This window comes from Pinus tabuliformis, chromosome 6 (genome assembly GCF_031772625.1).
Source record: "Pinus tabuliformis cultivar Carrire ecotype Pingquan chromosome 6, CPIR1, whole genome shotgun sequence".
NCBI lineage: Eukaryota > Viridiplantae > Streptophyta > Pinopsida > Pinales > Pinaceae > Pinus > Pinus tabuliformis.
Window position 1 is genome coordinate 895,848,978 of NC_142292.1, and position 23,497 is coordinate 895,872,474.

The 23,497-nt window shown below is 38.9% G+C and overlaps 1 pseudogene; it reads left to right on the forward strand.

The window, feature by feature from the left end:
• The window catches only part of LOC149261812 (phenyl-N-(sulfonatooxy)methanimidothioate sulfolyase-like), an 86,384-nt pseudogene extending 63,291 nt beyond the window's left edge, over nt 1-23,093 (forward strand).
• Nucleotides 23,094-23,497: the final 404 nt, after the last annotated feature.

Here is a 23,497-nt window from a genome sequence, read left to right on the forward strand (position 1 = left end):
TGCTCATCGATCTCTAGCCGGACTTGGTTCTTGGGTTTAGCCTCGGTGAGGGAACCAATTGATGGGATCCTGTGCGTTCTCACCATGACATCCAAACTATTGTACAGTCATGCATATGAGGTCTGTATGCTTTTGATGAATGGGGCGAGCTAATAATAGTTTTTGATCAACATCCAGACTTTGAATTTCTCCGGCTCTTCCCGTGGCTTCATCTTCTTCACTAAGTCAAGTGGGGCCCCTTTGTATCAAATCGTTCACTCTTGTACATGGGCGATGGAAGCATGTATTTTCTTGAGAGTTTGAACAAACTCTTTGATCCGTTGTTTTAGGCCATGCACATGGAACACTGCTTTATGCACAGTGACAAATTCATCATAGAGCTTCCACTTTGTATCACCAAGTGTCAATACTTCATCAAGTATCGTTGTCCTCATCTTTCCCAATGCGGAAACCACATTCTGCTCTAATGCTCAGAGTTATTCTGCCTCTTGCTCGACACGTTGCAAGTTCTTTTCTAGTTGTTCATTCTTGGCTTTCAGGTGCTGAACATTTGAGCTTGTTTCTCCTGCATAGGGAAATATGGCTTGGGCAATGGCAGCTAGATGTTTCTTGGTTTCTGACACTATCACTCTTTTTTTGATGAATGTACTCCTTTGCTTCTGGCTGTTCCAACTCTTCGACTTGTATGGGTGTTGTTTCCTTTGTCATCGCACCTTGTCTTTGTTCTTCTTCATGTTTTTGCTTCTCTTCCTATTCTTTCTTCCTCAACTCCTATTCTTCCTTTGGCTCTTATTCTACTTTCTGCGATCTCAGTTGTACTACCTGCAAGCTCTGCTTTTCTCTCTTCCTCCACTCTACTATCTTTGTCCCTTGCTTCCCTTTTTTCTGCTGCCAAATATGCTTGCATGAAGATTGAATCTGCTTTCACTTTGAAACTTTGTTCTCCCTCTATTATGTTAGCAACTTGCTCTTTCCTTAATCTTGTACTGGATTGCTGCCTTCTGTTATTTCTGCTGGACTTGCTGCCATGTTAGTGTTGACTCCTTTTCTATTAACAATTGAGTGTTCACATATATTGGAAAGTTAATTGATGCTTGCTCCACTGCTTTCGCAATACTGAAGGAGCTCTCTTTGGTGCCATGGTACAATTCCTGTTGGAGAAAAGTGCTTCATGAGTGTGGTACCTGTGAGACAGAAAGGACACTCACGACAAGCAAAAATTAGCTCTTGCAGATCTAACTTCACAACATGATTAAGCAACTTTCAGGGTATCTGATGATAGGGATTACGCAATTTTGACTAACAGGGGTGAATGACTGACTATGGGAACTGCACAGTCCCAATAGTCAATGTGGAAGCTTGATGACTGGAATTGCGTAATGCGCAATGCAATCTGGGCTAGGGCTTGGGAGAGACTGTGCATTGTGTAGTCTTAGTGGTGAAGCTGGGAGACTGGCTCCTAAAACTATGTGGTGCGTAGTTGGAGCTAACCCATGATAGGATCTGTGCAATTCCAGAAGCTAAGGCAGAGGCCTTGAGCTCCCAGATTGTGCAGTGCATGTAGTGAAGTGTGAGATTCAGGAAAGGGGACCCATATTTTCCCATGGGGAGTGTGAAAAATAAGCAGATCAGGATGAGTGAATATCTAAATAAGTGTAGCTACATGCATGTGAAACAAGTGTAACAATTGATTAAATTGAAGGAAATCAAAGCATGTGAAGAGAGTCACCACTACGATGATTGTTGGTGAAAAAACATGAAAACTCATGCAAAACTTGGGAAAGGATATCTATAACTTGAAACAACACTTCTACAAGCTAAAACAAGTTAAAACACCAACAATCATTCAAAGAAACAAGTGAAAAAAACACTCTCACAAGCTAAACAAGAAAAAGCGACAAAAAAGTGGCAAAAAACTAGAAAAGAAAAACTCACCTGGAAAAGCGACAACGATCGCACTGAAGGTTCCTTGATCTCCTCAGGAATGCCAAATCTCCAAGATCGAATGCGAAAATGAGCTATGGTAATGTCGATCAAATAGATTTGGTCAATTTAGGGTTTATGATGCGAAGGCAAAAAATCAAGGAAAAAGCAACACTTGGTGACAACTTCCGAAATAACTCAAGTGCCTCCTTCAGATTACTAAAAATAGATCCCTATTTTTTAGGGATAATTTTTCATTTTTTTTTTTAATTTTTGTTTTTTTGGGAAAAATAACCATGGTTGCGCAATTTCCTAGATCAAGACTGATTGTCATCTAGTGATGCGCAATTCTTGAGCTCAAGGCTCACTGTCAGCTTGGACTGCGCAATTCCAGAGAGCACGACTAGTGGCTCTCAAGGATTGCATAGTTCTCTAAGGCAAGCCCGAAACTAGATCAAGACTAAGTCAAGACATTGGCTTGTGGGTTAGATAGTAAAAAAAGTAAGCAAAAACAAGCTAAGATGCAACAGATGAGGCTCAATCAAAGCACAATTACCTGGATCAGTGCAAGATGAGCTGTTGTGATTAGAAGGGAGGCTCCAAAACGAAACATAGGAAAATTTTTGGAGGGTGGTTGTAACTGCTACAACATCTATGTTGGGATTTGTTGTTATCAATGTTATGCATGTGTTTCACGAATAAAGGGGGTTCTCTTAAAGAGCATTGGTAATTATGTCACGATCATTATTTTTCTAATGTTTATATCTATATGTATGTATGAATGCCATTGTCTGATAGGGTTGTTAGGGATCATTATTGTGGAAGAATGATTTCTCCATGTAGGTGTATGGCATGAAGAGGTTCTTGGTTTATGAGGAATCAAGTGGGTAGAGTAACCCTTACAAATCTATGAGGTTAGTATCATGTGGATATGATTTGATATTATATGCTTATAATTATGCCTATGTTTATGCTATGGCAAGTAATGCTGAGGGATACATTAGTGGAATTCAAGCAGTGTGATCTGCGATATGATGGGACAAGCATGGATAGTGGAAAGAGCCACAAACCTAGGATTTGGTTTGTGGTTTCACGTAGTAAGGCGTGGGAAAGACATTAGAGGAAACGTTTCCTGGTAGAGACGGTGTGGTCTTTAGATGTGCAGTACTGTTGTTATGGACATGTTGTACATCTGGTGTTGTGTACATGTCGTACATGTTGTGTTGTGTACATGTGGTATTGTGTCATGTGTATTGTGTAGTCGTTGTATTGTGGCATGTGTATTCTTTATATTGTACTATTTGTACGTGTATGTGTGGTGTTATACATAAGGTGTAGGTGTATGTGTTGTGTTGTAGACCAAGTGTAGGTGTATGTGTGGTGTTGTACACCAAGTTTTGGTGTATGTATTACGTTGTACACTGTGTATGTGTATGTGTTGTGAAGGGGATTGGTTATCAGGTTCCCTATGGCTGTGGGTTGAAACAAACGCTTTGGAGCCTTGGAAAAGCTTGGGTTGAGTTACTAGTTCTTGGATCTTGCAGTTTGGGACAAAGACTCTAGAGGCTTGTGGGTTGAGATATTAGTCCTTGGAGTTGCAGGTTGGAACAAATGTTCTGGAGCCCTGGAAGGCTCTAGGTTAATTTACTAGTTCTTGGAGCCCTGGATAGCTTGGTATGAGACCAATCTTGAGTTGTAAATATTTAGGGTAGAGGTAGTTTAGTCTCTAGATTCCCTTGTTGTTGATGTTGAGGGAGGAGGTGATATAGTCTTTGGATTCCTTTGTTTCCAGGTTTGGAAACCGACCCAGTGTGTGTATATGATCAAAGAGAAGAGGAGGAACTGTGTGCTTGTCGGGTTTGACAACTGATCCTGTGTGTGTACGTGATCAAAGAGAAGAGAAGGCACTCGGTGCTTGACGAGATTGACAACTGATTCAATGTGTGTATGGAAAGGACAAAGAACAAAGGCGGAATAAAAGAGCCATTTGAAATATATGTATCAATATTTTGTTCCAATTTTAATTATGCGTATGATCGATGATTATGATTTATGATGGTTGAGTTTTGAGCTAACCACATGTGATATGTTTATACATGATGATTTAATCAAAGAGTTAGCTTGACTTGTGGTGACTGGAAGTAAACAGAGTTGCAGGTGTACCTTATTGATGAGCCATCAATGAGGTAGGATTTAAATTTATTTCAATTCCTTTTTAGTATAATGGAAATTAGGTGCTTGGTATAGGAAAGTAGGGAAATTCCTTGTTTGGGTGGTTGAAACTAAATACAAAAATTAGCAGCAACAACAAAAGGAATTGAAACATGCAATAATGTGATGGTAAAACATTCAAGAGCATGGCTATTGTGGGACACTGGTACCCAATAGTGTCCATTTATTTCCATTAGCATTTTATGATTGATATGATGGTTTTGAGGCAGGGATATGCCTTGGTTTTTGGACCTTTTGATGTGAGGAAACCTTGCCAAGGGATGGATCGCCTAAGGGATTGTGTAACAGATATGGGGATATTTGGGAACTTGGAAGGTGAGTGATTGCATGGAAGGGGGTGACCAAATTTCCCGAGGGATTGTGTAGAAGAGAAGGGAAGGCCATGGAATGAATTTTTTTTGGTCATTAGCATTGCCAAATGGCATAAGAAGCACATTGGGAGTGTTCCCTAGAACAATGAGTCGATAAATTTTCACTGAGAGAACAAGTAGCACAAGGATTGTAGTGATGGACATTATAGGTGGACTTTGATCTTAGTAGTGGATTCTGGAATTTCTGGGAAGGAGGTGAATTGAGGGCGGAGGTGCAAGCCTCTAGATTCCCTTGTCGCAGATGCGAGCATTATATATTTATTTGTTGGTTAAAGAAAATCTGCATATATGTATATATGTGTATATTATTGTAAATAATGCATCGAGCTATGTTGTAAAGATCCATAGGTAGTATGTTTTGTTTTCAGCGAATTATTGGTCATAGGTGTCATAGAACATTGAGGACGGTGCTCCCCCCAAGGGGGAGGTGTTTGTAACAACCCTGGGTTAAAGATTCATGTAATAAAGGATATTAAAGGCAAAGAAAATAAGACCAAGATCACGGGACACATATTCCAAGCTGTGTGTTGGGAAAACACTATAGTGGGCATCACTTGTGGTTTAATAGTGGCTATGGAAATTAGCAAATGAAAAGAGGAAATAATTAACATTTATTTATGAAAATAAAGGAAAATAGGAGAAAGGAAGGTGAAGAGACACAATTTTCATGCTAAGGAAATTATAGAGAAAATGAAGGAAAATTAAAGAAAAGGAAAAAGGAGAGGAAGAGACCAAACATAAATGATAAAAAGGCATCAGAGAAACAATTCAAAACTTGTGTCAGTTCAGTTTGGCTCTCTCCTTTCATTCTCACTCTCATACACACTTGCACGCTAGATTATTCATGGAGCATTTGGGTATTATCTTAGATTTGTAGAAATGAAAGTGAAGAACAAGCAAAGGACAAGCGAAGGAAAGAAAGGAGAAGGTTGGATCAACAAATTCAGCAAGAGGATTTTGTAGATAATAGGTTCCATGTGTGATTTCCTAGTTGAGGTGTGAATGCATTGTACATCCATTTGTTTATTTGGTTCATTTGTTGTCTTATGCATGGGTATTTCCTAGTTCGACAGTGGTTTCAACCTGGCCTTGTCATTTTTTGGATAGCCACGATGTGATGGGTTTCATTCTTGGTTGAGCTTTGGATTGCTGGAAGGTTTTGGAACTGGGTGAGGTGGTCTCAGGAAAATTCCCAAGGGTTGGCGGTGGAGATGGTTTTCTCCAAGAAGCCCTCGATAGGTGGGTGGAGATAGGAAAATTCCTCAAGGTATGGTGAAATTATGAGGCATCCAAGCTCGGTTTGGTTTTGTGATCTCGAGACTGGTTTAGGTGAGATCACAATAATTTACGGTGGAGGTGGTTTAACCTCTAGAGTCCCTGGTTGATTGTGTCTTTGTTTATCCCATGAGATCCCACATTTATGTTTGGAATATGGCATGGGGGTGATTGGATGAAAGAAATATTTTTTTCATCCCAATATATAATTGGGTGGTACATGGAAGTCCCTGACTTGTTTGGATTTTTCATATCTTAATAAGAGATATTTTCCTATTGTGATCTATGAGAACTTGTACTTGTTATTATGTGGATTTGATGGATGATTTGGCGTGGTTAATATTATGGTTACATGTTGGTTATAAGCATGGTTCTATGTTGTGCTCTATCTATGGCTATTGTTCATGATTTGTTAAATATTTGAAAAAGTTGATGAATGCATGGGATAGCAAGTGTTGTTGCAACTATTTGAGAGGAAGTTAGGCCTTCTTGGTGATTCTGAGATGAAGTTCAGACATTTATGATCAAATATTCATTGATGATCTGTAGCTTACAAATTTACCATATGTTTGACGAAATCTCTATTGTGTACAAGGCATGTCTAGGTAAATATATTGTTCAAGTTTGAATATTTGGCATTGTTATCATCTTAATCATGATTCTGGAAAGTTATAGGTAGTTTTGGTTAGAAGTATGGAGGAAGGCCTGAAAAGGTGGCATAGATCCCAGGAATGAATGCAAAAAACTGGCAGATTTGGGTCATAACCGCACAAAGACATGCTTATGGGTGTGATTAGAGCCTCATAACCACATGCATGCTATGTTGTGGGTGCGGTTAGGGTTTTATGCTTATGAAAAAGCAGTTTCAACTCATGATATGATCATAAGAGGTTGTGGACTGACTTTTGGGTGATCTAGTACTCTTGAGAGGTATCAATAAGTTTTTGGATTATTGGCCTCACTTCCATAATTGGAAATTGGAGGTCGAAACATGTCATAGCATCACTCAACTCATGTTTACCCTATAGAGCTTGTAAAAGCAGGTAAATTTGGGGTGTGGCGTTATACAAACAATTGGCACTAGCTACTTTGACTATGCATATCTGATGAATCTTCCCCTATTTGTCTCATGTTGACTAGAAAAATTGGATTATGCATATTCAGTTGTAGGTCTCCTCCACACCTCTTTTATATTTGGTGGGTTATGTTTCATATGTTTCTTCTCATGCAGATCACTAAGCATATGAATGCTCAATAAGGGATCCTTTAATGTTGGAAAAATCATATATCCCTCCCCTCTTTTCTCATGTTCATTAGAAATTCCAACTTATTTAAATTCATATTGAGTTGCACTATGGCCATCTGGCATAGTTGATATACAATATTCATCTCGTTTCTTTCCCTCTATATTATCAAGTTCTGCATGAATGTTTGGCATATGCTCCTTAAGCCGTGAAAGATTTATTTTCTCCTTATATTTATCATGTTTTCGGGGAAACCATATGTCCAAGAGCTGGTAATTTTCCTTTTGGACCTCAGTGGAGCGTGTAGGAATGACTTCCTCATGCGTCACTTTAGGAAAACTTATGTCCATATGCTGCTGACTTTTCTTGTGAATAACAGTTGTATGTGAAGGGCCAGTTTCTTTACATGCCACTATTGGGATAACGCAATTCAAATGTTGCAACTTTTCTTTGAGAAACTTCATTTCTAATCCATGATGGCTTACCATGTGAATTTCATTTTGATGAGCATGAATGCTTTCTTTATGCACCTTTTTCAATGTGTGCAAATTTTGTGTCCCCTTAGAAAGCACAACTTTAATGTGTTCCTTTGCATATTCAAAGACATGGAATAGTAAAAACTATTATAACTTATTGAGTAGCAACCATATGTACAATCAAATCTACCACTCATGAATTGCAAAAAAAAGAATCAACTAGACTAAATTACTATAGTAAGTGTTGTTACTCACTGCTTTACAAGGTTATCAGTTGTCTAGAGTGCAGAAAAGTAGTGAAGTTTGAAGCCATTCCCATTGCCACAAATTCTCTGAGAGATAAATCATACCCTCTCCATTTCCTAGTGCTCGGAAAGAGCTTTCCAACGATATATGGAAGTCCAAAAATGGACTAATGGAGCAGAAGTTAGAGTATGTTGAAGTTACTCTTGGGAAAGCTAGAAAAAAAGAGAAAACACCAAAGGGGCAAGGAAAATCAAAATCGGAGATCTGGGGTAAAATCACAATCGCAATTGGCTATCATAGGGGTCTTAGGCACAGTGTTACTGTTTATCAATGGTTATGGTAACGATCGCCGATATCGCAATCCCACATCATCGGCACACCATCATATCGACGTATCAACAATTGGTGGGGTCCTAACTTTAAAGCTTCGTGGTGTTGCGATTTGCGATATAGTGTAACATCATCGAGAGAGGTCGAAAATACTTTATAAAGGAAATGCGAGGAAAAACCAAGGTAGCCCCCTTCTCTCTCCTCCACATGGCGGTACGACTTATCGACGATCGGCAGTGGGAAGTCTTGCATATCGGTGACCCTGCAATCCTGCATACCGCATCCTGCATCCCACATATTGGCGACCCCGTAGTCCCGCAGGTCTTGCATCCCGCATATCGGCGACCCCGTAGTCTCGAGATCTCGCAGTCCCACGATGGGCCATTCTTAAGGAATTGCGGGGGGTGAAACACACTGATAGTGCAAATCGCCGATAATTCAGACCCTCAATGTTAAATCATTGGGGAGGGACAAAATCATTTAACAAAGGAAATGCCTTCGAAACAGGGCCGAGCAGGCCATTTTCTCTCTCCTCTAGGGGGCCACGTGGCAATACGGGTGGACACGTGTCACTCAGTTTCAACGTTTTCAAGGGTCTTATAGGGTCATTTTCAGGTGACATGTGTCACCACTCACTGAGTGACACATGGTAGTGATGACGTCACCTAGTAGATCGACAATCACACAAAGTGTAAGATTCTTTCCCTCGTTGATACTCCTCCCTCACTGCGATTGTGATAACAAAAAGGGTCCCCGGATGTAATGTTCCATAGGTTATATTTTATAAGGATTTCGTGTTCGAGATATCATCCGATGTGGTATAAAGAGTTATCAAAGGCGTTCCATGTTAGAAAGGAAAAGGCCCCCCCGACAGCAGTTGAGAGTCTTAGCCCCCGAGGGCTAAGCGCTCGCTCATAGCTCGTGGTCAAGTGATATGAATAAGAAGAAAGGGGCTAATGCAAAGGGGGCCCAAGGGGAAATCGGAGCACGCCTGTTTCATGATATTTCAGCAATAGAGGCCCACATCCAAAGGACTGCTTGTTACATCGTAAACGAAACCCCGGGTGTATTAGAGCACCAGAAGGATTGTGCAAAGCTCTTAAGGTGGATGGGTCGGAAATTGTGATATTAAATAGAGTATCAGAAACATTAAACCAATATGGGAGGCTCATGAAAACCTAATGAATCGGCATGGAGCCTCTCTCCTCTACACAACAAAGGACCATCAAGACAGGCACTTGTAGCGACCCACTCTCAATTCCACAGAATTGGTCGTTCATGCAGTAAAGGCAAAATTGACTAAAAACAACCGAGCAACAGGGGGAGCGCATCAAGGCTAAGATGTGGCTTGACTAGAGACCTTCACAGGGATAATAAAGGAACACCTTCTCCTTCCTCTTTCCGTTTTATTTTTATGTTCATTAATTTCTATTTATTTCCAAGAAGGGATCAAATCCCAATTGTAATCGTTTTTGGAAACAATGCCTTGTAGGGGCCGAGAGAGCTAGTTTGATAGACAACTAGAGATCTAGATCAGATATTTTGTAAATTGTAATTCCATCTCCCCCTCTTCTAATAAAAAGGGGGAAACAACACTTTAACAAAGGTTGGTTGGTTCCAGAATTTCTCACCCACAGGGCTTGAATTCTGGGAAGCCATTTTGGTTCAATTTGTTTTTATGGGGGCTTCACTGATATCATGTTGAATGTATGGACTGGTTATTTGGACTCTTTAAGATAAATTTCATTTCCCTGTTGATTCCAAGCATGATTAATGTGCAACATGTTCCTCTAGGTAATATCATTTCATTTGTGTTTTTCCTTCTCTGACATAATGTAATGAGATTGTTGGTTTCTCCTTGGTTCATGGATTTACCCTGGCTGCTAAATAGAGAACAATGCCTGTGTGTATTACAGATTTACTTGTGTTGTTCAATATCCTACATTACCTGCAATTACTATAAATTTAATTGTGCTATTAGATTAGCCTACAATACTTGTACGAGCACAACCTTTCTCACACTGTTTGGTGATAGAGGTACCCACGTCATAGGCATGAAACCTCAATAAGTACTCCATTGTTTCTATCACTCCACCTCCTCCCTCTTCCATATTTCTATTGGAAAATCTTTGCTTAGGATTTTGTGTTGTTTACAGCCCTATACATCAAATTCCATATTTTTTCTGGAACATTGCTCCTTAGGATTCTATTTGTTACAACCCTATGCATCTACTTCCCTCCTTCCTCTCCTCCTCTCCAGCATTTCTACAACTTCAGTTTTAAGCTATCTCATTGTTTCGTGTTGGCCACCAGAAGAAGAGGCCATTTCTCTTTGAGATTGCCCCAAATATACCCCTAGCATTTGGATCCATGTGTTGGCTTGAAACTACCTCAGTGAAGGCTTATTGAACCAAGCCCATCCTATTACCTTTTTACGTGACAATTGGAGTGTTGAAAACCCCTCACAGATTATCTCTTAAGCACTCCTCTCTTTAATATGTCTTAGGCACTGGTCTATAATCAACCTAGAGGTTGTCTCTAGGAGGCTTTCTATCTCCCTTGCATCACTTGTGCTGCTAGTGCGATTTGAAGCGACGACAATAAGCACTATAGTTATATTGTTGAAAATTATGAAATCCATTTAACATACTTGAAATATACAGGTGATTTAATTCTCACCAGTAACCCCACTCATTATCATATCATCACATGCGATATATAGTTAGAATTAAATACACAACCTAGAGCCTTATTCATGACAGCTTGTTTATACCCTTACTCCTCTTAAGGGATAAGAGATACTTCTTACTTGATGGTTTCCTTACAAGAATGAACATAGATAGTCACTAATACTATGTTTAGCCAAAGCACCCAGACAGATTGTAAAATAACCCTTATACCATATGTAATATAACCCTTAGGATAGATTTAACAAATTCCAACACAAAGTACAAAATCAAGATTTAATACATTTTCTCTTAGAAGATGTTGTGATGTAGATTAACTAAGAGGTTTATATATCTAATTTAGCATAGATTTTCTTGAAGTAAGGAATGCATATCAGGCTAAGGGTTAGTCAATCTTCTCTTTTCTAGCTCAAATGTCCAAATAAATATTAAAGGAGTTTACTTCTTATGATAAACTCAAAATCATGAAATATAGATGTATCAAGAGATAATTATTTGCGTAAACATCCAAACATATATACATTTTCATGAGTTCCTTCTATGATAAATACAAACAATAGAGAATGTTACCAAAGTTTTGTGCCTCACTATGCACGAACAACATTAAAAATGTAGGTCACAATATATATTTTGTACAACAATGGACATTCTAAACCCTCTCCTTAGTCTATTAGTAGTTTTATCACCATGAGGGTCCCTCTTCTCATGAAATCATGGCTCACTGTAGCAATCATAGAAGTTTTTATTCTCAAGCTAAAATGACTTATGTTTGCATGTGGTAGAGCCTTGTACATTTGTGATGGGGACAAGGGTTCCCACAAAACTTTCTTACATTTAAGTCATAATTTCAGATGGAGACATTAAGTACGAGTAGTGTAACTACCTTAAGTAAGTGTCATACTTCTTATGAGCAGTATGCATGAGATAACAAAACCAATATAACCACCATTTGCTAGATAGATTAATAAAACTTTTCTTAGACCAGAGTTGTATAATTACATGGGATATTGCTTACAATTATACTTAACGACCTTTTAAATTCATATGGAAAATCCTAGTTTGGACAAAAATCGTGCAAGTCATTGGGGTTATCAGGATTTATGACCGCAGACATAAATATATCCCCTAGGTCTGGTGCACTGACTTAGAACAACAGAAAGACAAAGGACCCAATGTTTTCCTTAAAGTAAGTAGATGAATGCATGAAACCTACTTGGAATTGGTTGTATGTTTCACTCCTTATTTGGCTTGAATGATCAAATCCTATATCTAGATGCTAAAATTAGAACTTGCACAACCAAACAACACACAAAAAACTATGAGATCTATGTAGCATCATCTATATACTTTATTCAACAAATCAACATGGTATTGAAATACATGAAATAATGACATCACATATAGGAAAACAAAGAAATATTTGTATTGATATAAATGGAGCGAGTTACAACCATAAATAGGTGTTGATCTTGTAGAAGAACTCCTCCAAGTTGTTGAATTGTCCTTCCTTTGTCACAAAGTTCACCTCCAATCACCCTAAATGCATGAAAATATAACTCTCACAATAGCAACATAAGGGTAGAATCACTCTCCAAAAGCCAACCCCTTGCATATGGAAGGCTATAAATATATAAAGGAGTGAGGTAAGTTGGGAGTTCTTATCCTTTTACCAATATTGGGATTGAGATCCACTCTTGATGGGAGGATGAGATCTAAGGATAAGGGATGGAAACTCCAAGGTAGGATAGGATAGGATTCGAAAGTTTTATTTGAGGTAAATGGTTACAACAGATCTTGGAAGCTTATGGAAATGGAGGCTTCGAGATTCTCTCTCTTTTTCCTGAATTTCTAAAACCAATGTAGGTGCAAAGGGGAGCAACCTGTAGGTGATCAATGCAGGCCACAATGGAGAAACCTGTAGGTGAACGTAATCCAACAAGAGGCCAAGGAGTGTTGGTCCTAAAACTAGCTCAAATGATGTAGTTTAGGGAAGAAACTATGGGGAATGAGAGAGTCATGCATAGGGATTTGTGCAATGATGATGTAAAGGGGGAATAGGATGTTGATTAATCCATTTTGGAGGTTGATTGATCAGATGAGACAAAATAACCTATAATAGAGTGCCCCTTAAAGCGCAAAGTCAACGATAAGGATTGATGACTGAAGTGCTTTACCTTTTGACAAGTCGGGATTAATAACAACCAATGAGATTGCCTTCTTTTACAATACATTTACATCATGACATCCTTTTGCTAAGGGAGTTGTTATAAACATATTTGGGTACATCAACCCCAAACTTATATGTCGATAAACTAGTTCTTATCAACCCCTAAAAGAGTTGTTTCATGCCCTAAAAGAACATGGTCATCTGATTACATCATTCCCCAAAAGTTCCACCTGAAAAACCATCTAGAAATGGCCTAAAATGAACCATACTAACTGCTACACTGGCCAGGTGCGATGCATACTGAGTGATACATTGCTGAGGTGTGATGCATACTGATTAGGCCTTCTACAGGGTGTGATGGGCGAGGATGGACAAATGTTCGAGATAGTTTGCTAAGTGGAAGCTCATGGAATCTTCTAGAAACTTCCCCTCTGCCACTTGCCTCTCTGAATTTGCCCAAGGATGAGTAAGAGATATAAACTTCAATTATATCTTCTCTTGTGGAACCAAATATAACAAGTGGAATGACACTAATCAAACCCCAGAGATGACTCACACCCTTGCACACATCTATAAATGGATCCCTCATCTAAGAGATCCGGAGGCTAGAATGTTGTGAATTGCAAGGAAGTGCTGATAGTTTGTAATTGAGGAAAGAGAATTGTATTGTTGGTGTGATCTTGCTATTTCATGAGGTGAAGAGGGCTTGATGCTGGGAGGATGATGCTGGATCAGACAACTGGGTTGTAATTCTCCATTCTATCTAATAAAGTTCTTCAAGTTTTCTTCCATATGATTGTGCAATTATGAATGTTATCATTTGTGAATGCTATTATATGTTCATTATATATCTGATTCTGTAATGTGTATGTTGTAATAGATTAAGATGCTTTGACAGTTCTTTGTTACTGTGTTTCTACAGGTACTCTCCAAGCGGGATAAGTACGGGGAGGAGTTGCAAGCTCTGTCAAGGGGGAGAGAGATCAAGCAAAGGATTAGGCGGAAGTTCCAGGTTGGTCCCATTATCTTTCTCTTATCCATTACACATAGAAGAAATCGTTGAATTGCTTTAAATTGTTGTTTCTAGGGTAGCTGCCAAACCTAGAGGGCTAGTCGCTCGAAAAGACACTAGTTTTCCCAAAAACAAATTGGCGGCTCCGCTAGGGATCGAATAGATGTTTGTTTGTTGTTATTGTTTGTTTATAAACTATAGATAGAGCCTAAAGTTAGCCAGGTAGCCTTCGAACTGCTCTTGCTCTACAATTGCATAGTAGATGAATGCTGCTTTAGTCAATCTCTAGTTTAGTTTATGAATTAAACATTTGACTTACAAGCATTCTAGATGCCCTTTTGGTAGCTCAGTAACCTCTCAAGACATTCCTTTGTACTTTTCTCTTTACTGTCCATCATAGCTCAGCTTAACTCACTGAAAACAGCTGCACATCTGAGCCAAAACCCACTTTAGTTGCGCTCCCTGGCCCATCGCACTGTCTGTCACTGTAAACCAGTATGCATCGCACCTCCCGAGTGTGTAAAGTGTGATGCATCCCTATTTTTGTGAAGCCCAGGTGCGATGACTGACTGAACCTATTTCCATTCTAGAAATTGGGGGTTTTTGTCCTTGTTTTTAGTTTTGTTTAGTTGTTTTACTGCTTATGAATAGTGCCTCCTTACTGAAGCATGCTTGCATCACATAGATCAGCCTCCATTGATTAGGATTCGTGAACGTTTTTTGTATTTGTTCATCATTTACAATCCTTTGTCGAAATTTTTTTTAAATCGATTTGTCGCTTTGATGCAAAAAATGTCGTAACTATAGTTTTGTGTCAAAAAGAGAAGTGTCATGGATTCTTCCTTCCCTGAATAGTTGATTGAACTTTTCGTCATGTATTTGGTTTGATTTGTTGATATTCGAAGTGTCGAAAGCATTGTTTTTATTCAAAATTGAAAAGTGTCGTTTAGTCTTCCTTTCTCTTTTGAAGAAGAAATTGTCGAAATTCCATTTTGAAAGAAATATTTCAGATCTTTGCTGCATTTAGTTTTCCTTTCTGGCATTTTTCACATTAAGGAAAAAAAAAAATGAATACATGCATTTGCATTTGCATTTAGTTTGTGTGCGAAAAATGATTTAGGAAAATGCAGTAGTTTGTGCTCTTTGCTCTTTGTTTGAAATAATTGTAATCTTCTTTCTCTAGTAGCTAGGATTTTCATTGCTCAAAATAAACAAAGATTGTTTATCATTGTAGATTGCATTTTAGGAATTTCAAAGTCATCATCTCGCGGTGAACTATTGAAAGGAAAACTTTAAACAAGATCAACTATAAAATAAAATTCAATGAACCTAACAACGCTTTGGAACTTAACGAAACACATCTAGAGGTCTAGGCTAGATATGTGTTTCGGCGTCATAAAAACTAGTAACTATCATTTTCATTGAAGGTTGGGTGATTCCTCCTCCTTGATACGACAAGTGCTAGCACGGACTTGTGCTCCTTGTACCATCTCGTATATATTGGGAGACCACACTAGGCTTATATCCTTTATCCATAGGAAGCTGAGTCTGCCACGTTATTGATTGAAATGCACTGAACACAACATTCGGGAAGATTGATTACTGTACATAAGTCCTTGGTAATTTCTCTTTAATTTATCACCAAGGTGTATATTGCAGTTTTGCGATTGGTTTGGTAATCCCTCTGTCTAGATTTCCAGAGTAGTCACTTTCGTTCCTTTTCAACTCTTTAAAAGAAAAGGTCCATCTAAGCACTTGTCACTTCAGGCTCATTAAAAATCGAAGGAGACTTGAGTTATCTTTAGCTTTTTCTCGACTCTTAACAACTGAAAAGCAAAGTTGTGTCAAAGTGTCTTTAAAATTAATTGAATTTGGAATAACATCCTTGTTCCTTAGTTGATCTTAGGTTGAGATATATGGAGTCCACCAATTAAGGAATCCCTTTTGAAGGGAATCTTAGTTCTTTTACTTCTTGGGGAAATATTGGTGCTCCTCATATGGCCAGATTGTCTCTTCTGGGACTTACCATTAGCCTGCCAGTATGGTTGTTCTCAACCGATGTGGTTCAAAATGCCGCGATTCCTCTGCAATCGAATCAACCTCCAATTGATACTAAAGTTGATCCTTCACCTTCTTCTTTGTTTGTTTCTCCCTCCTCTTCTTCCTCTTCTCTTGGTGAAAATAGTGATACTAGTAACTGGGTGGCTGAGAAGAAGAAGAAAGGGAAGGAGAAGAAGAAGAAGCCAATTCAGCAAGGGGGCAACCAAGCAACCATTTCTTTGGATGCATTAGCTGGTGAGAATCTGCACATTAAACTTTCCAAAGCCAAATTTCCATGCGTAATTTGTATAGGTGACCATTTTTCTCAAGACTGTCCTTGTTTTCCTCAGATCTAGAAAGGATGTTCTCCCCGTTCACACCATCCTGTGTCATCAACTTTTGGAGATCATGTTGATAACACACCTTCAACTAGTGAAAAGTTCATGGACAGACGAGAAGGGTTAGATTTCAATGTAGGTTATGTGAAGGGAACCATACCCATCACCTTTGTCCCTTTTTGGATGAAGCCAAAAGAGTGTTGGATAACCGTCTTGCATCACTGTAGCGACTTCCATCTGGCTACAGGAAACTCTCTCCTAGTCCTTTACTAGTTGAAAAACCGATTAACTTAAATCAACCGTCGGTCGAAACCACTCTCTCTGAAAGTGAACCTTATGAGTCTATACCCGACCGAAGTCAACAGGTCGAGGTGTCAGTTGACCCGGTTTTACCTTCAGAAAATTGTACCCTTCCCAAAGAGAGTGAGAATGATACCGTTCAAATTCTTTTTGTTACTTCAGATTCCAATGAACTTGGGAGCAATCCACCTGTTCCATCTAGACAAGAGGAAAACCCTCCAGCTCTCGTAGCTCAAGGGGTTGATTCTCCCATTTTCTCAGTACCCCCTCCAAGTAGTCTAGTCACTTCCTTTGATTGGAACCGACTAGCAAGATACCACCTTCCTTCTTATGTACCTTTCCAGTTCATAGTACAAATTTGTAAAATGATCGTGTTTGGCACTATTATAGATGAAGGGGCATCAGTGAGTATCCTTTCCTCAACTGCTTGGAAAGCGCTTGGTTCACCATCGCTTATGCTTGTTACACAGAATTTGTTAGGCTTTAACAAAGGAACCAGTCGACCGTTAGGCATCCTTCCCAAGTTACCGATCACTTTGAGAAGGAAAACTGTTCATCTGAATGTGATGACAGTCCCAGGACCACTAGCTCACAATCTACTCCATGGACGTGACTATGTTTATAACATGGAAGCTATTGTTTCAACACTCTTTCGAGTGATATGTTTCCCGCATGAAGGCAAAATTGTCACCATTGACCAGCTTTCTTTTCCCGGTCCAAGAATAGCACCAAGTCAATCATCATCCCTAAATGGTCCTTTTACATCAGAAATATCACTTGAATCTTCATTCCATCCACCTGATTTCCATGAGTAGTCTGGTGAAGGTAACGAAGCTTAGGGGGCATGCACCCTTGTCTATTCTACGGACGAACCCAGCTGAAAAGATAAGTTTCCCTGTAGGTTACGTGATTGGTCTGACACACCATTCACCTTTGTCTATTTTGTGGATGAAGCCAAGGAAGTGTTTTGTCTTCTGGACAAAACCGTCCTACCTAACCTCAATAAGTTTCCGTATGGCTACTAGAGACTCTCCTTTTCATCATGCTGGGGGCATGTAAACTTTTCATTTCCTTTTTCAATTTCATTTTTATTTTTAGTTTTGTCATTTCTAGCTTTTTAGTTTTGTCTTTTCTAGCTTTTTAGTTTTGTCATTTCTAGCTTGAGTAAAAACTAAACTAAAGCCAAGCATAGTTCCCCCATGGTTCAAGCTTGTCAAAAAATGAACCCACCGAGCATCGTTCCCCCCACTGTTCAAGCTCATTAAAAAATGAACCCACCTTCAGTGAATAACCGCTGTGATTGCCATTTTATCAACCTTTTGAGCCTTGGTTGTGTACCTCTCATCACCTCCATCTCTTCGGCCGATCATATGCTTCCACTTGGTTGTTTACCCTTTTTGACAAACAGTTGCGATGAGTGGTCTTATTAGCCAACCTCTTCACAAAAATCACCATGTTTTGAGAAGTTCCAAGCTTACCCGGAATCAGTTGCTACCCTAGACACCACTTGTTCCTCAAAATCGAGTCTCCTTTAAACCCTTTTCAGACTTGTTAAATATGAAAATATTGTTGAGAAATTGACCTTTCTAGCTCGTTAAAGTGATCGGAAGTGTCATCCCTCCTATATATTTTAATCTTTTTCGGACCTGAGGGATTATCTCACGAAAAAGTTCGAGCGCTTGTCTTTTTCAGCTTGTTAAAGTGATCGGAAAAGTCATCCCTTTTGTATTATTTTATCCTTTTTCGGACCTAAGGGATTATTCTATGAAAAAGAACTTCTGGAGTTTTCTTTTTGTCCCTTTTCAAACTCTCTAAACATGAAAAGGACCGAGTTATCCTTGTCGTTAAACTCGTTAAAACAATAGCGACAAACTTGTCCATTCTAGACAAGACAAAGTTTCCTTTTTCGTCCCTTTTCAAACTCTCTAAACATGAAAAGGACCGAGTTATCCTTGTCATTAAACTCATTAAAACAATAGCAAAAAACTTGTCCATTCTAGACAAGAACAAGTTTCACTGTCGCTAGACTCATTAAAACATAGCGACAGGTTTGCCCGAAGGGAAAATTATAGAACAAGCATATGTTATCCTCCTCAAGCTTGACAAAAATAAAGAGGTACTAGTCAGCAATGATTGGGGAAAAAGGGAAGAAGGCTTGAAAAGTTTATGGTAGCAGGCCGCTCTTGAACATGACACTTTCACTCCATTGCCATTATTGAGTCGGGTTGGGTCATTCCATTCACCGGTCATCTCACCCTTGGTCTTTCACACCATCCATCTTTTGGGGTTAATGCTACCAATACATCTCAGTGTCACCGACATGTTCAAGAGAAGTCATTTAGTTGAGAAACCACAATCCAGTTAATGTCTCATCCACTGCAATACCTCCAACCTTCATTTTTTCATGATCGTCATTCCTGAACCTTGTGTCATCAGATCGTTTTCACCTCCAGAAATCATTTGCTTCGTTTCGTGTCGTAGATGTGGGATACATCAAGGCCCTCCTACGATGAGTCACTTCTTGTCGACATCAACTCATTATCCAAGAAGTTGACTTAGAAACACCCCTTTCAGTGCTTTGAAGCTTGCATGCCTTAATGGCAAGTTTCTCACTTTCGGCGACAGGTTGACATTAATGGCCTTCGACCGAAAGATTTTGCGTGGTGTTCAACATCAGATCATATATTCACACCACGCGAATTGTACTGTAGTACCTTGAGGGTCATCATTATTATCAGTGATTCCTCTCGCATCTGTTAACAACTTACATTATTGGCTAGTAATCAGGCGATGTCTTTCCATGTTTGACTTTAGAACATCTCTTCACATGGATTGAATTGTACATCAGACGAAGATTGAATGAGTTTGAAGACCCCGGATCTAGTTTCATCCATCTGGGCTGCAATATATTCAAGGATATAAAAACATCAAATGTATAAAGACGCTACACAGATGGTCATCCTAACCATGGATGATGACTCTACATCTGAAGAATCAACAGTCTGCATCTACAGATGTCTATCTGATCTATGTACATGAAATGAATTTATGAAGCTGAGCATGGGAATGCCTACCTCAGCTAGATCATGAAAATTATATTATGATGATGTATTGTATTGTAACTTATGCAGGTCAACTTCTAGTTTGAAACCTCAGATCCTCATGATAAAGCATTTCACCCGACATCAAAGATTTACAACTTCATGCTTTAGAGGGAAACTATTATAGACATATTTGGGCACATCAGCCCCAAACTTATATGTCGATAAACTAGGGCTCATCAACCCCTAAAAGAGTTGTTTCATGCCCTAAAAGAACATGTTCATCTGATTACATCATTCCCCAAAAGTTCCACCTGAAAAACCATCCAGAAATGGCCTAAAATGAACCATACTGAGTGATACACTGCTCAGGTGCAATGCATATTGAGTGATACACTGCTAAGGTGCGATGCATACTAATTAGGCCTTCTATAGGGTGCGATGGGCGAGGATGGATAAATGTCCGAGACAATTTGCTAAGTGGATGCTCATGGAATCTTCTAGAAACTTCCCCTCTGCCACTTGCCTCTCTGAATTCGTCTAAGGATGAGTAAGAGATCTAAACTTCAGTTATCTCTTCTCTTGTGGAACCAAATGTAACAAGTGGAATGACACTAATCAAACCCCATAGATGACTCACACCCTTGCACACATCTATAAATGGATCCCTCATCTAAGAGATCCAGAGGCTAGAATGTTGTGAATTGCAAGGAAGTGTTGATAGTTCGTAATTGAGGAAAGAGAATTGTATTGTTGGTGTGATCTTGCTATTTCATGAGCTGAAGAGGGCTTGATGCTGGATCAGACAACTGGGTTGTAATTCTCCCTTCTATCTAATAAAGTTCTTCCAATTTTCTTCCATATGATTGTGCAATTGTGAATGCTATTATATGTTCATTATATATCTGATTTTGTAATGTGTATGTTGTAATAGATCAAGATTATTTGACGGTTCTTTGTTACTGTGTTTCTATAGGTACTCTCTAAGCGGGATAAGTACGAGGAGGAGTTGCAAGCTCTGTCAAGGGGGAGAGAGATCAAGCAAAGGATTAGGCGGAAGTTCTAGGTTGGTCCCATTATCTTTCTCTTATCCATTACACATAGAAGAAATCGTTGAATTGCTATAAACTGTTGTTTCTAGGGTAGCTACCAAACCTAGAGGGCTAGTCTCTCAAAAAGTCACTAGTTTTCCCAGAAACAGGAGTCATACCCGTACTCAGCACATAAGCTAACATAACATGTACATTGATCAAAAGACATGTCCATTGACGACTGATGGTGGACCGATTATTGGATGACTATAGTTATCTTGCATAATCATGAAATCGCAGCCTTGATGTCAGAAACTAGATTTGGGGTCTTTTGCGTCGTTCACACAACCAACCAATGTATGACTATAACCATGTGAATCAATGAGCTGAAGTCGAACATGGTAGACACCATATGATTACCGACCAATAATGTAAGTTGCTAACAGATGCGAGAGAAACCACCAATGATGTTAATTGATCTCAAGGTACTCAAGTACAATTTGTATGGTGTGAATAAATGAGTTGATGTCGAACACCACAACATATTTCAGTCGCAGGACAATGATGTAAACCTGTCGCCAGGAGTGAGGAAACTTGCCATTGATGTATGCAGGCACCAAGGAACCGATGGGTGTTTCTAAGTCAACTTCCTAGATAATGTGCTAATGTCAATAGGAAGTGACTCGTCATAGGAGGGCCTTGATGTATCCCCAATTAATGACACAAAACATGTGTGATGATTGAGACATAATGATATTGATATGGAACTGGATTAGGAAAGGAAAACATGGAATGAAGGCTTAAGAATATTGCAACAAATATAAGCTGAATGAATTCTCTTGAACACACCAATGACACTAAAATGGAGTTGGCAACATTGACCCAAAACCAAAATGGAGGTTTTGTGAAGGTATGATGAACCAAAAGACAAGTAGATTACCCAACCCAACATCCATGGAGATGAAGTGGAAGAGTGTCGTGTTCAAGAGCGACTCACTACCATTAACAAATGGAGTACCTTGTTTTCCCAATTTTCCCAACCATACTGGTCAATACCTCTTTATTTTTTAACAAGCTTGAGGAGGATAACATATGATTGATCTGTAAGTCCATCCTTCAGATGAATCCCTCTGAGAATATTTAACGAACCCAGAGAAGGAGTGGTTCGGTCCCATCATGATTGACAAGTCCATCGTTGTTTGATTTTTTACGAGTCCAACGAGGGTGAAAACTCGACTTCTTTTTCATGTTTAGAGAGTTTGAAAAAGAGACAAAAAAGAAAACTCCAAATGTTCCTTTTCATAGATAGTCCCTTAGGTATGGAAAGGCATAAAACAATACCCAAGAGAACCTCTTAGCCATGTTTGACTAAGGTATTCCTTTTTAGTAGTTAGTCTATCTCAGTCCGGAACAGGGTTAAACTTATATTGAGTAGATGTCTTTTCATTTAATTTTACGAGTTATAAAATACAAGTGCTCGACAATCCTTTCATGTTTTGGGAGTTTGAAAAGATCTAAAAGAGGACTCCAAGGGGTTCCTTTTTTTTAGGTTTAAAGAGCTCGAAAAAGAGATAAAATTGTACTCTTAGGTTAAAATAACTTGTTTAAAGCACAAGAAAATCCGTTAACAACTGTTGACCTACTCAGAACAACACAAAAATGATTAAACATACCTGTTTCATAGTAAAAATGAATCATGACTAGGTCAAAACATTAAATATGAATAAAATAATGAAAAAATATGACCATATATTCTCAAAAATGACTGTTCATCTTTACATTTACCTTCGATAATGAGAGTTATGATCCCTCGATCTTCTACAACAGATTATGGCCAATCCAGTGGACTAGAGTGAGGGAGTTCTGGTCAATATGAAAGAACAAATGTTTAAAGAAAAAGAGGGAAAACTAAAGAACTTTGGATACAGTGCAATCTTAGTTTCCTTTGCACTAGAGCGGGTTCCATTACTTCAGCCTCAAAAAATTACACTCGAGGCTATTGATCCGAGGGTGCCATAGATGAGGAGGTAGATAGATCATATGCCTCGACATGTAGGGCTGTCAACAATCAACTTCTCACCAGCCTTCTTTGGATGGCTGTGCATACAATTTATTATGATCAATGACTATCCTTACATAGGCGTGGATTTCCATGATGACCCCGAGCTCTTGCTTCCAGAGGGTGAGGAATGGGGTGCTTCAGGTAAGAAATTTGGACCTTTTAAGTTTTGAAAGTTTTATAAATTTTTTATTTTTTATTTTATTTTTTGATGTTTCTGAGACTAAACTATTGATGTTTCATGCAGATATGGGACTAGTTCAACCTATTGTGCTTCATATCTCTGTCGTGCAGAGGAACGACAACAGGAGGAGGCAGTAGAACCAACACAGGTCATTGTGGTAGGATGAGATATACTATGAGATCCTGATGTAGCAGAGGTCCTATCAGAGGTAGAGCGCCACATGGAGGGGTTGACACATGTGATTGATGAGACCGTGGTTGACCAGATTCTGCTGTGACTTCAATGATACACTATAGGAGTGCCTAGTTGTATTGGTTGACTACTACGCAAGATGGCTCGTGCAGTGTCATTCTATCATGAGCACCTTTGATTTGTTTACTTAGATATTTGCATGTAGTTTTTTATATGGGCGATGTATGCCATATGTGTCTCAGGCACAAGTTTTGTAAAACCAATATATATATAGATATAGATATATATATATATATATATATATATATATATATATATATTCAGTGTTTTTGGGTTTCTATTGTACTTT